Source organism: Mizuhopecten yessoensis, unplaced genomic scaffold (genome assembly GCF_002113885.1).
Source record: "Mizuhopecten yessoensis strain PY_sf001 unplaced genomic scaffold, ASM211388v2 scaffold2423, whole genome shotgun sequence".
NCBI lineage: Eukaryota > Metazoa > Mollusca > Bivalvia > Pectinida > Pectinidae > Mizuhopecten > Mizuhopecten yessoensis.
The window spans coordinates 743707-760289 of NW_018404539.1; positions in this window are offsets into that span (position 1 = coordinate 743707).

Here is a 16583-nt window from a genome sequence, read left to right on the forward strand (position 1 = left end):
ACCCTGGGCATTTTGGTTATTGAGAAGAAGTTGTTTAAAGTTTTTAACATATTTGAACCCTGTGACCTTGAATATGGGTGAAGGTCATTCATTTGAACAAACTTTGTAGCCCTTCATCTCAGCATGCTATTGGCTAAATATCATCACCCTGGGCTTTTTGGTTATTGAGAAGTTGTTTAAAGTTTTTAACATATTTGATCCCTATGACCTTGAATATGGGTGAAGGTCATTCATTTGAACAAACTTTAATTTGTAGCCCTTCATCTAAGCATGCTACTGGCCAAATATCATCACCCTGGGCATTTTGGTTATTCAGAAGAAGTTGTGTAAAAGTTTTATAAAACGATTGACCCCTGTGACCTTGAATATAATTGAAGGTCATTCATTTGAACAAACTTGGTAGCCTTTTACCAAACCATGCTACTGGCCAAATATCATCACCCTGTGCATTTTGGTTATTCAGAAGAAGTTGTTTAAAAGTTTTATAAAACAATTGACCCCTGTGACCTTGAAAATGATTCAAGGTCATACATTTAAACAAACTTGGAAGCCCTTGATCCTAGTATGCTACTGATTAAATATCATCACCCTGTGCATTTTGGTTATTCAGAAGAAGTTGTTCAAAAGTTTTATAAAACAATTGACCCCTGTGACCTTGAATATAATTGAAGGTCATTCATTTGAACAAACTTCGTAGCCTTTTACCAAACCATGCTACTGGCCAAAGATCATCACCCTGTGCATTTTGGTTATTCAGAAGAAGTTGTTTAAAAGTTTTATAAAACAATTGACCCCTGTGACCTTGAGAATGATTCAAGGTCATACATTTAAACAAACTTGGAAGCCCTTGATCCTAGTATGCTACTGATTAAATATCATCCCCCTGGGCATTTTGGTTATTCAGAAGAAGTTGTGTAAAAGTTTTATAAAACGATTGACCCCTTTGACCTTGAATATAATTGAAGGTCATTCATTTGAATAAACTTGGTAGCCTTTTACCAAACCATGCTACTGGCCAAATTTCATCACCCTGGGCATTTTGGTTATTCAGAAGAAGTTGTTTAAAAGTTTTATAAAACAATTGACCCCTGTGACCTTGAATATAATTGAAGGTCATTCATTTGAATAAACTTGTTAGCCTTTTACCAAACCATGCTACTGGCCAAATATCATCACCCTGGGCATTTTGGTTATTGAGAAGTTGTTTAATGGGTTTTTTAAACAATTGACCCCTGTGACCTTGAATAAAATTGAAGGTCATTCATTTGAACAAACTTGGTAGCCCTTCACCCAAGCATGCTACTGGCCAAATATCATCACCCTGGGCATTTTAATTATCAAGAAGAAGTTGTTTAAAGATTTTAACATATTTGAACCCTGTGGCCTTGAATATGGGTGAAGGTCATTCATTTGAACAAACTTTGTAGCCCTTCATCTCAGCATGCTACTGGCCAAATATCATCACCCTGGGCATTTTGGTTATTGAGAAGAAGTTGTTTAAAGATTTTAACATATTTGACACGTGGCCTTGAATATGTGTGAAGGTCATTCATTTGAAAAAACTTGGTAGCCCTTCATTCCAGCATGCTACTGGCCAAATATCATCACCTTGGGCATTTTGGTTATTGAGAAGTTGTTTAAAGTTTTTAACATATTTGACCCCTGTGACCTTGAATATGGGTGAAGGTCATTCATTAAAACAAACTGTGTAGCCCTTCATCTCAGCATGCTACTGGCCAAATATTATCACCCTGGGCATTTTGGTTATTGAGAAGAAGTTGTTTAAAGATTTTAACATATTTGACCCGTGGCCTTGAATATGGGTGAAGGTCATTCATTTGAACAAACTTCGTAGCCCTTCATCCCAGTTTGCTTCTGGCCAAATATTGACATCCTAGGCCTTCAATTTATTAAGAAGAAGTCGTTTAAAGTAAAATATTGAGGCCAGACTCCGGACGCCGGACGGACGGACGGACAGAAGACGGACGGAGGACGGACGCCGCCCCATGGCATAAGCTCACTTGGCACTTCGTGCCAGGTGAGCTTAAAACTGTCAATACCCATGTCAGATCTTTATAGATGTCTTTTATACATCATACAGGAGCACATTTGAAAAGACAATTGATTTTTGTGTAGAATACCTGGATTTTGTCGTTGTCTGGACCTGCAGTCCTGTCCATACCTAGGTTATCAGGTTAAACTGTCCTTTGATCTCGGTACATATATATATATATATATATAAACATGAAATTATTAGCAGCAGCAAAACAGCAACTTCACCATGTCAAACTACTCCAACACCAAGATGGAGGGTGATTTTAGACCTCAATGCTATATATAGACATAGCATCCTGACATGTATGATGTGTGTATAGCATTATAAGGGCTTTACCCAAGGGAGGCTTATATTCAGCCATATGTCAGGCAGTAAGGCCTAACTTACACACTGAATGCTCTCGTAGTGGTATATGCATGTCAACACATGTAATTATTCTGTAAATCTTGGATACTCCAAAACCAGATGTTTTTGCCACGCAATGTTGTGAATAACTATTAATTTGATATGTCCTCTACTTGGCCAGATATACACCTTGACCTAGACCTGTTGGTATATTTCCTGTATACTTCAAGCTTTAAAAATTTTGCGCTTATTTTAGCTTTGACCTTGATGTCAAGGTCATGTCAACCTTATCGCCCTGCATTTCATATATACCTACCGAGTGTAATGAATAATCATTTTAAGTTTCAGTAACAGACCTTTTATAAAGATAAAATAGTTCTGCTTTCATTCAAAGGGAAGGCAATTTCAATAATCCCATACATTTAATTTTGCTGAAATTATTTAATTTTTATACTTTTTATTAATTTTTAGTTAAAACAAGAGGCCCAATGGGCCTGAATCGCTCACCTGGTATTGATCTCACACTTGTAATATTAAAAATGGACTAAAATACAGCTACAGGCCGAATATCAGTGTTTGATTCATAAGAACCTATTAAAAGATTTAAACATATGACGCCTGTGACCTTGAATGTCGAACAAGGACATTAGGTTGAACAGAGTTTAAAGTCTTCCAACCCAGCATGCTTTTGGCAAAATATCATAACCCTGGACCTATTGGTTATACAGAACAAGTCATTTAAAGATTTAAACATGTATTGACCACTGTGACCTTGAATATGGGCGAAGGTCATTCATTTTGACAAAATTGGTAGCCCTTCATCCCAGCCTGTTAATGACCAAATATCATAACCCTTGGCCTTCGGCTAATTTAGAAGAAGTCATTTAAAGGTTTTAAACATATTTGACCCCTGTGACTTTGAATATATGTAAAGGTCATTCATTTGAACAAATTTGATAGCCCTTTATACTAGCATGCTACTGGCCAAATATCATTAGCCTAGGCCTCTTGGTTATTCAAAAGAAGTTGTATAAAAGTTTTAAACATATTTGACCCCAGTGACCTTAAATATAAGTAAAGATCATTCATTTGAATAAACTTGGTTGCCCTTTATCCAAGCATGCTACTGGCCAAATATCATCATCCTAAGACTATCGGTTATTGAGAAGAAGTTGTTTAAAGGTTTCAAACATATTTGACCCCTGTGACCTTGAAAATAAGTAAAGGTCATTCATTTGAACAAACTTGGCAGCCCTTCATTCTGGCATGTTCCTGGCCAAATTTCGTAACCCTATGCCTCTTAGTTATTCAAAAGAAGTTGTTTAAAGGTTTTTAACATATTTGACCCCTCTGGCCTTGAATATAAGTCAAAGTCATTCATTTGAACAAACTTGGTATACCTTCATCCCAGCATGCTACTGGCCAAATATCATTACCCTAAGCCTCTTGGTTATTTGGAAGAAGTTGTTTAAAGGTTTTAAACATATTTGACCCCTGTGACCTTGAATATAAGTAAAGGTCATTCATTTGAACAAACTTGGTAGCCCTTCAAAGTTGGTCCTTCATCCCAGTATGCTTCAGGTCCGATATCAGTAACCTGGGCCTTTTGGTTATTGAGAAGAAGTTGTTTGAAGAATTTAACATATTTGACCCCTGTGACCTTGAAATATCATCACCCTGGGCATTTTGGTTATTGAGAAGAAGTTGTTTGAAGAATTTAACATATTTGACCCCTGTGACCTTGAAATATCATCACCCTGGGCATTTTGGTTATTGAGAAGAAGTTGTTTGAAGATTTAAACATATTTGACCGCTGTGACCAAGTGTGTCAAGGTCATTTATTTGAACAAACTTTTTAGCCCTTCATCCCAGCATGCTACAGGCCTAATATTAGTACCCTGGGCCTTTTGGTTATTGAGAAGAAGTTGTTTAAAGTAAAAAGTTGACGCCGTCAGACGGACGCTGGACGACGGACAGACTGACGACGGACGCCGCACCATGGCATAAGCTCACTTGCCCTTAGGGCAGGTGAGCTTATAAAACAGAATCTGAGTCGTCTGCTGCACATAATATAATATATCATTTTCAGGACACGTTAGGAAACTAGTTGATTGATATTCTGCCAAGTTGGATCTGGCTACATTGATAAAAAAGCATGCATGTTTCAAGTTAACCCGAAGTTACTAAAACTAAAAATGTTCAAATTTTAGGTGACATACATTTTCTGGAAGAAAAATATCCCAAGCAAAAGTGGTGCACTGGTGATTAGAAAAGGAGTAATATACTCAGAATAGGTTAAAATATCCCGGAAAGGGTGCCAGATCATTGATTGGTCTCTATAATGTCCTTGTAGATTCTGCAAACAGCCCCACATTAGTTGCCTCTTATAACAAACCCATGCTATCAAAACAAGACTTAGATTATGGAAAGAAAAGCATATAACTCAAACACTTATGTGGAAAAAAAAATTACCAACATTTTTGTTTTAAATCAACTGAACAGAAGTTATTAGCCTGATAGGTCTCAGCCAGACAAAAACCATTACTGATTGCCACTTTGAACAAGAGGCTCAGAGGCCTGTATCACTCGCGTGATAGGTCTCAGCCAGACAAAAGCCATCACTGATTGCCACTTTGACCAAGAAGCTAAGAGGCCTGTATCACTCGCGTGATAGGTCTCAGCCAGACAAAAGCCATTACTGATTGCCACTTTGAACAAGAGGCTCAGAGGCCTGTATCACTCGGTTTATACAAAATTGAATCCCCTTTGAATACAGATTGTTTTACAGAATGTCACCCCTCTGAGACAGATTCTGTAGACAGAAATGACACCTGACAATATGGCACCTGTAGGTTTACCAACAAGATATATAATATGACATCTGTAGATTCACCAACAAGATATACAAGAGGCCCAATGGGCCTGCATCGCTCACCTAGTATAAATCTCACACTTGTAACCTTAAAAGTGATCTAAAATAAAGCTACAGGCAAAATATCAGTATTTATGATTAAAATTCATTCAAAAGACCCATTTAAGTTTTTTTTAAACATTCCACCCCTGTGATTGAAAGTCGAACGAAGCCATTATGTTGAACAAACTTTATAGCCTTTCATCTCAAGATGCAATTTGCAAAGTATCAACATCCTGCACTGGAACCCATGGTTATTCAGAAGAGGTCGTTTAAAGATTTTAAACAAATTTGACTCCTGTGACCTTGAATATAAGTCAAAGTCATTCACTTTAACAAATATAGTAGTCCTTGATCCCAGCATGCTACTGACTAAATATCATCACCCTGGGCATTTTGGTTATTCAGAAGAAGTTGTTTAATGTTTTTAACATATTTGACCCCTGTGAACTTGAATATGGGTGAAGGTCATGCATTTGAACAAATTTTGTAGCCTTTCATCTCAGCATGCTACTGGCCAAATATCATCACCTTAAGCATTTTGGTTATTCAGAAGAAGTTGTTCAATGTTTTTAACATATTTGACCCCTGTGACCTTGAATATAAGTGAAGGTCATTCATTTGAACAAACTTGATAGCCCTTTACCCCAGCATACTACTGGCCAAATATCATCACCCTGGGCATTTTGGTTATTCAGAAGAAGTTGTTTAAAGTTTTTAACATATTTGACCCCTGTGACCTTGAATATGGGTGAAGGTCATTCATTTGAACAAACTTTGTAGCCCTTCATCCCAGTTTGCTTCTGGCTAAATATCGACACCCTAGGCCTTTCGGTTATTAAGAAGAAGTCGTTTAAAGTAAAATATTGACGCCGGACGCCGCACTACAGACGGACGGACGACGGATGCCGCACCACGGTATAAGCTCACTTGGCACTTCATGCCAGTGGTGAGCTAATGATATGGTAACTGTGGATTCACCAACAAGATATTTAATATGACAACTGTAGATTCACCAACAAGATATTTAATATGACAACTGTGGATTCGCTAACTTAATATGACAACTGTGGATTCACCAAACAAAATAGATAATATGACAACTGTGGATTCACCAACAAGATATTTAATATGACAATTGTGGATTCACAAACAAATTAGATAATATGGTAACTGTGGATTCACCAACAAGATATTTAATATGGTAACTGTACATGTGGATTCACCAACAAGATATTTAATATGACAACTGTGGATTCACCAACAAGATATTTAATATGACATCTATGGATTCACCAACAAGATATTTAAGATGACAACTGTGGATTCACCAACAAGGTATTTGATATTACAACTGTGGATTCCCCCCCAAGATATTTAATATGACAACTGTGGATTCACCAACAAGATATTTGATATTACAACTGTGGATTCACCAACAAGATATTTAATATGACAACTGTGGATTCACCAACAATAAATTAATATGACAACTGTGGATTCACCAACAAGATATTTAATATGACAACTGTGGATTCACCAACAAGATATTTAATATGACAACTGTGGCTTCACCAACAAGATATTTAATATGACAACTGTGTATTCACCAACAAGATATTTAATATGACAACTGTGGATTCACCAACAAGATATTTAATATGACAACTGGATTCAACAAACAATATAGATAATATGGTAACTGTGGATTCACCAACAAGATATTTAATATGGTAACTGTGGATTCACCAACAAGCTAAACAATATGGTAACTGTGGATTCACCAACAAGATAAACAATATGACAACTGTGGATTCACCAACAAGATAAACAATATGGTAACTGTTGATTCACCAACAAGATAAACAATATGGCAACTGTGGATTCACCAAACAAAAAAGAGAATATGACAACTTTGGATTCACGAACACTTTTATTAAACAGTCCTTGTTTTAAATTAAATGCTAGTTGTGATTTGGATAACCAAAAGAGAAAGATTTCCAGAGATATCTTGTACACAAGCTTTTCGACTTCCTGTGCGGTCAAGTGTGACATTTGACCTTTTTGAATTACCAATGACAACTAATCTGTTTTAATTCATCAGCTTGATATACTAACACTAACAAGTTGTTAATGTGGCGAGGGGGCTTATAGCCTTGAACTAAGGATGCTCAGACTGAGGAATACACTCCCTGACAAAGTGTGATTAAATCCTCCCCTACTAAGTGACAATTATAATAGTACGAATACAATAAGCTACCACATACATTAATTATTGTTACCTGACTCGCTATATAAATGCATATTAATCAATTTCGACTGTTTCCCAGACAATTCACCAAACGAACTATAGCTAATGTGTGTTACCGTAAAACTGTTGACTGGTCACCGTAAAACTGTTGACTGGTCACGTGAAACTGTTGACTGGTCACGTGCAACTGTTGACTGGTCACATGTTAGGTAATCGAACGCACCTTTAATTACAAGCACCCCGATGATCAAGCGTTTTTGGTACTGGATTGTTGACGGTCGTCTGTCGGTAGACCTAAACATCACATTCGACATAGAACTTTTTGGTTTTTCATTGTTAAGTAACAAAACAGTTGTTTCATGCCTTATCAGTCAACAGTCAAAACCATTTTCCCTCGGAGTTGGGACCCACCAAATGAACTGTTTCCCTCGGCCTGCGGCCTCGGGAAACAGTTCATCTGGAGGGTCCCAACTCCTCGGGAAAAATAGTTTTGACTGTTGACTGATAAGGCATGAAACAACTGTATACTGTATAACGCTTTAAATTTGCGGTGTCAATATTTTGCGGTTTCTTATTCAGTACGTATTTGCGGGGGTTAAATTTCCCTGTGCACCCGAATCTCATGTGTTCCAAGCGACGTCATTCACTAGAGACTTCACTCGATAGAAAATCAAACGTGTATGTTACATAATGTACCTTTGTAGGAGTAAACTGTAATCAATTACTCACCTACTGTGTACACATAAATATAATGTGGCCACTTATATGTAAGTGTTGCTTTTACATGGACTGCCCAGTTGTCTGGGGATAACGTGATTTGAGTTAATTTAAGCTTGCATAAAGGTTATAAATATTTTCAACATGTTGTGATAAGGTCCGTAAAAGTGGTTCACATTTTCGATAATTTCGATGGTGTCTAGAACTTGCAGATATTAGTCAAAGCTCGAATACACCGAAAATAAAAAACCCGCAAAATATAACCGCTGTACAGTTTACAACTTACAGGTACGGATGTGGAACCATAATTGTGTCTCCATATCGTCTCCTGGTCCTCCGGTAATAACTCAGCCATTTTTAACACTGATGATGTAATGTATCTACCATTTCTTCAGGAAGATTTGTGTATACCTCTATCACACAGAAAACTCCAACTCAAGATTTGTGTGGGTGAAATAATCACAATATTTCTAAATTGTGGCTCTGCATAATATTTACATAACTACACAACAATCTATCAGAGTACAGAAAGCCATCAACACATCAGAATGTGAAATTATAATGGACTTAAGAAAATGCTATGCAGAGACCTGTCAGCAATATATCTCAATCTTAATAGTTGAATGGTGTTAATGGACAACCTCTATTAGTAGCCAATAAGAGTTAATGGACAACCTCTTTTAGTAGCCAATAAGAGTTAATGGACAACCTCTTTTAGTAGCCAATAAGAGTTAATGGACAACCCCTATTAGTAGCCAATAGGAGTTAATGGACAACCTGTATTGGTAGCCAATAAGAGTTATTTTTATTTTTTCATGTTATTCCCGACAAGTGATTGGCCAGGAGTGCATCACATGTCGACCGATAAAAACCGATATTATATTTTCATATTATTCCCGTCAAGTGATTGGCCAGGAGTGCATCACGTGTCCACCGATAAAAACCGATATTGACTTGGAGCGGGTGACTTTTGTTGAAGGACTGGGTGTTTCTAAAAATAGAATTATGATGTGTCTCCAAACAATGCACTGTTCCACCTTTTTTTTTTTTTTTTTTTTTTTTAGATTACTTACATTACTATTTTGTAAAATAATAAAACAATTGTAGCCTCTAACTTCGGTCAATACCTGGATTTATAGACCTAAGAAAAGAAATATTGACCTCAGACTTTACCTCGGTCAATATATCTTTTCTCGGGTCGATAAATCCCAATTTACTTGGAGCGCGTGATTTTTGCGTGAAGGCACCATCCCACTTCCGAGGCTTTTTTGGGGGGTTTTCAGTTTGCTTACATTACTGTTTTGAAAATAATAAAACAATTGTATCTTTTCCCGGGTCGATAAATCCAGGTATCGACCTCAGCCAAAGGCTATAATTGAACAAGAGGCCCAGAGGGCCTGTATCGCTCAACTGGATATCTAAGAAATTATGACAAAATATTCTCCAAATGAGATCCAAGGTAATATGTAGCATATCTGTATTAGATTTTTCATGCCCAGCAATTTGATGTATGGTTATGGGGTGGGGATCTCAACTGTTTCCAATCTGTGACTCAGAAACTAGGTCCCTAGGGTTGTGACCAGACCCCAGGATCAATTCTAATATCATGACTGCATTCGTCTCTTTTTGCCCATCATTTGTATTTATATTTTTGGGGTGGGGATTTCAACCGTTTCTAAGTTATGACCTAGGGATTAAGTCTCCAAGGGTGGGGCAGACCCCAAGGCCATCCTGGAAGCAAATGTGCATTTTTCTCTTTATACTCAGCAATTGTACATATGGTTATAGGGTGGGGATCTCAACTGTTTTCAAGCTGTGACTAAGAAACTAGGTCGGTAGAGGGGTTCAGTCAGACCCCAGGGTCTATTCTAATATCATGACTGCATTTGTCTCGTCATGCCCAGCATTTGTATACATAGTTTTGGGGTGGGGATCTCAACCGTTTTAAAGTTATGGCCCAGGGACTATGTCTCCAAGGGTGGGGCTAGACCCTAGGGCCATCCTGGAAGCAAATGTGCATTTTTCTCTTTATACTCAGCAATTGTACATATGGTTATACAGTGGGGATCTCAACCAAGTAATAAACTTTTTTTGACCCCACCCCTTAGCCAGGGGGGTCAGCCACACCATTTGTACAATTTTGAATCCCAATCATCTAGGGATGCTTCCAGTCTAATTTAGTTAAATTCCAATCAGTGCATGGTAAAGAAGAAGAAGTCGTTTAGAGCAATTGTTGACGTACAGACGACGGACAACGGATGGACGATGGACGCCACGGTATGGCATAAGCTCACCTTGGTCCTTCGGACCCGGTGAGCTAATAATGTACAACCTCTATTGGTAGCCATTAGGAGTTAATGTACAACCCCTATTGGTAGCAAATAGGAGTTAATGTACAACCTCTATTGGTAGCCAATAGGAGTTAATGGACAACCGTTATTGGTAGCCAATAGGAGTTAATGTACAACCTCTATTGGTAGCCAAGAGGAGTTAATGTACAACCTCTATTGGTAGCCAAGAGGAGTTAATGTACAACCTCTATTGGTAGCCAAGAGGAGTTAATGTACAACCTCTATTGGTAGCCAAGAGGAGTTAATGTACAACCTCTATTGGTAGCCAATAGGGGTTAATGTACAACCTCTATTGGTAGCCAATAGGGGTTAATGTACAACCTCTATTGGTAGCCAATAGGGGTTAATGGACAACCTCTATTGGTAGCCATTAGGAGTTAATGTACAACCCCTATTAGTAGCAAATAGGAGTTAATGTACAACCTCTATTGGTAGCGAATAGGAGTTAATGTACAACCTCTATTGGTAGCCAATAGGGGTTAATGTACAACCTCTATTGGTAGCCAATAGGGGTTAATGGACAACCTCTATTGGTAGCCATTAGGAGTTAATGTACAACCCCTATTGGTAGCAAATATGAGTTAATGTACAACCTCTATTGGTAGCCAATAGGGGTTAATGTACAACCTCTATTGGTAGCCAATAGGGGTTAATGTACAACCTCTATTGGTAGCCAATAGGGGTTAATGTACAACCTCTATTGGTAGCCAATAGGAGTTAATGGACAACCTTTATTGGTAGCCAATAGGAGTTAATGTACAACCACTATTAGTAGCCAATAGGAGTTAATGTACAACCTCTATTGGTAGCCAATAGGGGTTAATGGACAACCTCTATTGGTAGCCATTAGGAGTTAATGTACAACCTCTAGCTAAAGCTCAGGTGACCTAAAAATCAAAATGATATGTTTAAACATCACCCGAAGGCGCGTCAAATCCGATGAGTCTGACGTAGAGGATCCTTAGGAAGCCTGAGTCAGAAAAATACGATAAGTAACGATAAGTAGTAAAGTATTGTTAAACCATGACTCATTTAACACCAACCACGAGTGTCATCATTGACAACGCTGGTCCAGTGACTGTAGTGCGCACAAATGTGTGCAAGCAATAATCGTTCAGATTTTTATCGTTCATGGTGCTCACCTTGTTCACACACTGTGCGCACACCGCACATCATGTAATCTTGTGCGATCCCACAACTGTACCTTCTACAATAGTTCCATAAGTCTCATATGAAATGTGAACTAGATATATATACATATATCACATAGTGATATATATATACATTGTATATATGAAATGTGAACTAGATATATATACATATATCACATAGTGATATATATATACATTGTATATATGAATGTCACAGCAATTCTATAGGGACACACGTGCAAACAACATATAACACACACAACATAATATATATCACAAGGGTATAACAACGGTAAAAGCTTAACATGCACCATATATATATATGACATCATGAAAGGGTTGTAATTTCTAAGCCTATGACTGCAGACTTGTTTTAGTTCCCAAGCTATAGAAAGTCAAATGACGAGTCCAAAGCTATATGCCTCCTATAACACTCGACAGTTATCGTGTGATATGTGAGCTGGCTTGGTCAGAAACTGTCCTCGTAGGCTATATGATGGGAGCCCTTGGTATAGGTTACTTGACAGTGATTTGACAAAGGTATAATCACATAATGATTCTTTGATTATTTCTCTTCATATAAACAATAATGTCAGCACACATGTACTGTATAAAATGTTATTCATAACGAATTTGACACAAAAGATTAACAACATAAATAGTTTGTGTATATAGCCCTATAAGGGTGCATGCTTCAGTAACTGGCCTACATTATGGAGACAGATGATATTTTTCGGAAGACGGAGATGAATGCTAATAGAAGTAGAGTAATACATAAAAACAAGAAAAGCAAAGAAGAATTATGTTTTAGATGTATGTTACTGATCTGTCACCAGAAACAAGTGTCTCAAGACACCAAACTTTGGAGATTTAAGCATTGATTTTTTACAGCTGTATATGTTAAAGTAATCACATGACACAAGCTAGAGAAATGTTCACACTCAAAAACAAAAGAGTTTGGTTTCCTTTAACTATCAGAGAATGCACTCTTATATGGAATGTGTTCTGTAGATTACTTATTTCGTGCAATTAAATTTCACATAAACTTGCATTAAGGATGTACACCTATGAGAAGTCAAAAATGTCCTGTATTAAACTTTTTTTCTTATATGGATTTTGCAAAAAGGAGTTAATGGCATAGTTATTTTTTACCTTTTTCGGGGTCAAATATCAAAGGTGCTTCAGTAACACTAAATACGTAAAAAAATATGAACAATGTATAATTTTCCAGTTTCTTGTATATTATATTTATCATATTGAACATTATAAAGTTGTACAGCAAAATTTAACCTGCTACAATTAAAAATGGCGACACAACGACAATTTAAGTGATCAATCCAGTGCCAAAAAAGGTGAAATTTGGGCCTTTTTTGAAGCGCAAGAAATACACATTAATACACATTTTCAAAATGGCCGCCGAATTGGTAATTTTTTTAAATCCTTGTAAAAAAAAAATCTTCAAACAACAGGCATCTAGTTTTTTGACCTATTTTTCAGGTGCGTGTTTGCTAATAAACTTGATCGTAATTTGTTAAATATTACAAAAAAACATTACACCAGATCAAAACGAGACTTGAACGTGATTGAAACCTCAGAAGAGTACATCCTTAAGCATGAGTGGTTACGTCAAGTATCACAATATAACATTATAAGACACACACATTTAGTAAAACATAAATCGTTTTCATGAATAAGTGCAGAAAGGTCAATGAACAATATTATACAAATTAAATATACTGTATTTATGCTGTCATAAGCCCATGCCTGGTAATAAGCCCCCCAATATCTATTGAAGTTCAGAAATACCAGTAAATATATTACTGTATAGCGGGTTATAGTTTGCGGGGGTTATTATTTCGCTATATTCACACTTTGACCAATATCCATGAATTCTAAACACCAGCTGAATTATCAACAAGAGGCCCAGGGGGCCTGTATCACTCACCTGGTAAAGTTAGCAAAATTGAAGATGAAATAGCCAGATGTATTTCATGGTTTATATGCAATTGGACAAAATCCTGTGATTCCTACAGGAAAAGGAGGATTTTGAAGAATTTGATATGTTTCCACTATTGGGCCCCACCCCTCTGCCCCCAGGGGGGCCAGACCCACTGTTGATACAAAATTAGTTCCCATTCACCAAAGGATGCTTTAGACCAAAATGGATATAATCCTGTCATTCCTACAGAAGAAGAAGAATTTTAAAGCTTTAAGTTTTCTATTTTCCCTATTTGGCCCCACCCCTCTGCCCCAGGGGGTTAATACACACAGTTTATACAAATTTGGTTCCCCTTCACCAAAGGGTGCTTTGTCTCAAATTTGGACAAAATCCTGCTATTCCTACAGAAGAAGAAGTATTTGCTATGTTTCCCCCATTGGGCCCCACCCATCTGCCCCAGGGGTATACAAAATATAGTCCCCTTCACCAAAGGATGCTTTAGACCAAATATGGAAAAAAATCCTGTCATTCCTACAGCAGAAGAAATTTTTTATAGAATTTGTTTAATTACCCCTTTTGGGCTCCACCCCTCATGCCCCAGGGGGGTTAGACTCACCATTTTATACAAAATTGATTTCCCTTCCCCATTGGATGCTACTATTCAAATTTGGTAAAAATACCTTCATCCCTACAGAAACAAGATGCCCAAGGGCCTTAGCGGTCACCTGAGTTATATCATAGGCACTGGTAGCTTTATTTTATTGTTTAGATGTGATGTGGAAATCAGCATGTACACTAAGTGAAATACAATACTTGTCATGTCATCAAAGGATAAGAATTTCAAAATATTTGTAAATGTTCCCTTTGGGGCCCCGCTCTAACCCCCTGGGGATGGGGCAGGAATTCCAAGTTTACAATGTGATACCATCATCCACCGAAGATGATTCTGACCAAGTAAAAATAATTTCCAACAGAAAATTGTCAAAATATACCCAAAAGTGTTGTTTCCCTATATAAACTATAGTAAACTTTACCCCCTCCCCAAGGGAGAACGGATAGCTCGGGGGTCCTGAAATTTACAATTTAAATAAAGCCCCTGATGATCTTTCCATCCATGCAGAGAAAATGACTGTAATACCTCTGAGTCTGGAGAAGAAGATTTTTGAAATATTGGTTAATTTTCCCTTTTGGGCCCCGCCCTGGCCCCTAGGGTTGGGGTAGGAATCCCAATTTTACAATTTAAAACCATCTTCCTCCTCCAAGGATAATTCTCACCAAGTAAAAATAATTTCCAACAGACAATTGTCAAAATATACCCAAAAGTGTTGTTTCCCTATATAAACTATAGTAAACTTTACCCCGTCCCCAAGGGAGAACAATTAGCTCGGGGGTTCTGAAATTTATAATTTAAATTACGCCCCTGATGATCTTTCCATCCATGCAGAGAAAATGACTGTAATACCTCTGAGTCTGGAGAAGAAGATTTTTGAAATATTGGTTAATTTTCCCTTTTGGGCCCCCCCACGGCCCCTAGAGTTGGGGTAGGAATCCCAATTTTACAATTTGGTAGCCTCATCTACCAAGGATGATTCTGACCAAGTTTGAAAAAATTCCAACCACTGGTTCTTGAGAAGAAGTTGATAATGTAAAAAGTTTACGCACGACGCATGACGCACGACGGACGACGACGGACGGAAAGTGATTGAAAAAAGGATATTGAAGCTATTCCTCTATATCCCTTATTGGGCCCGCCTCTCTGCCCCCAGGGGGGTCAGGCCAAACGTTAAAACACTATTGGTTCCCCTTCACCAAAGGTTGCTTCACACAAAATTTGGACAAAATCCTGTCATTCCTACAGAAGAAGAAGGATTTTGAAGATTTTTCACTATTTCTCCTATCGGGCCCTGCCTCTCCTCCCACACTCACTGTTTATAAAAATTGTAGTCCCTTTTGCCAAAAGATGCTCTAGACCAAATTGGGATGAATTCCTTCATCCCTATGGAAGAAGAAGGATTTTAAAAGTTTTACCTCTGTTTCCCCTATTCGACCCTGCCCCTCTGCTCCCAAGGTGGCCACACCCACTGTTTATACAAAATTGTGTCCCCTTGGCTCAAGGATGCTCACAACTAAATGAGAATAAAATCCCTTAATCCCTACGGAATGAGAAGGTTTTTAAAGGTTTTACATCTATATCCATTATTTGGCCCCGCCCCTCTGCCCCAAGGGGGCGCCACACCCACCTTTTATACAAAATTGAGTCCCTTTGGCCTAAGGATGCTCCAGACCAAATTTATTCAAAAATACATTTGGCCATTCAGGACAAATAGCGTTTTAAAGGAAAAGTTAACGGACGACGGCCGGCGGACTACGGACACTGCAGTATGGCATAAGCTCACTATGGTCCTTCAGACCAGGTGAGCTAAAAATGTTAACCACTTTTACAGACTTTATCACGACACTTTGAAAATACTGTTATGCATTAGCTTCATTGAACTCAAATTAGATTATTACCGGACAACTGGCCATGGGCAGTCTATGTAACAAGAGGCCCATTGGCCTTAACGGTCACCTGATATATTTATACAGAGAGTTGATTTTGTTTTTAACATGAACAGAAATATTATTCAAAGTGACAAAAAACAATAAAACCACCTTACTCAATATCTAGCATACAGATTTCAGACTAAAAAGGATTTGAAACTAGCACCTCTGATTCTTAACAAGGAAAATGAAGAAATTTTAGCACACTGACTCCTTTGAGCCCCACCCTACAGCCCTTGGGGGTAGGGCTGGCTCAAAATTTTCAAAGTATCAAACTGTCAATTCAAGGTTATAATTCCAATCAAGTTATTAACATGTAAT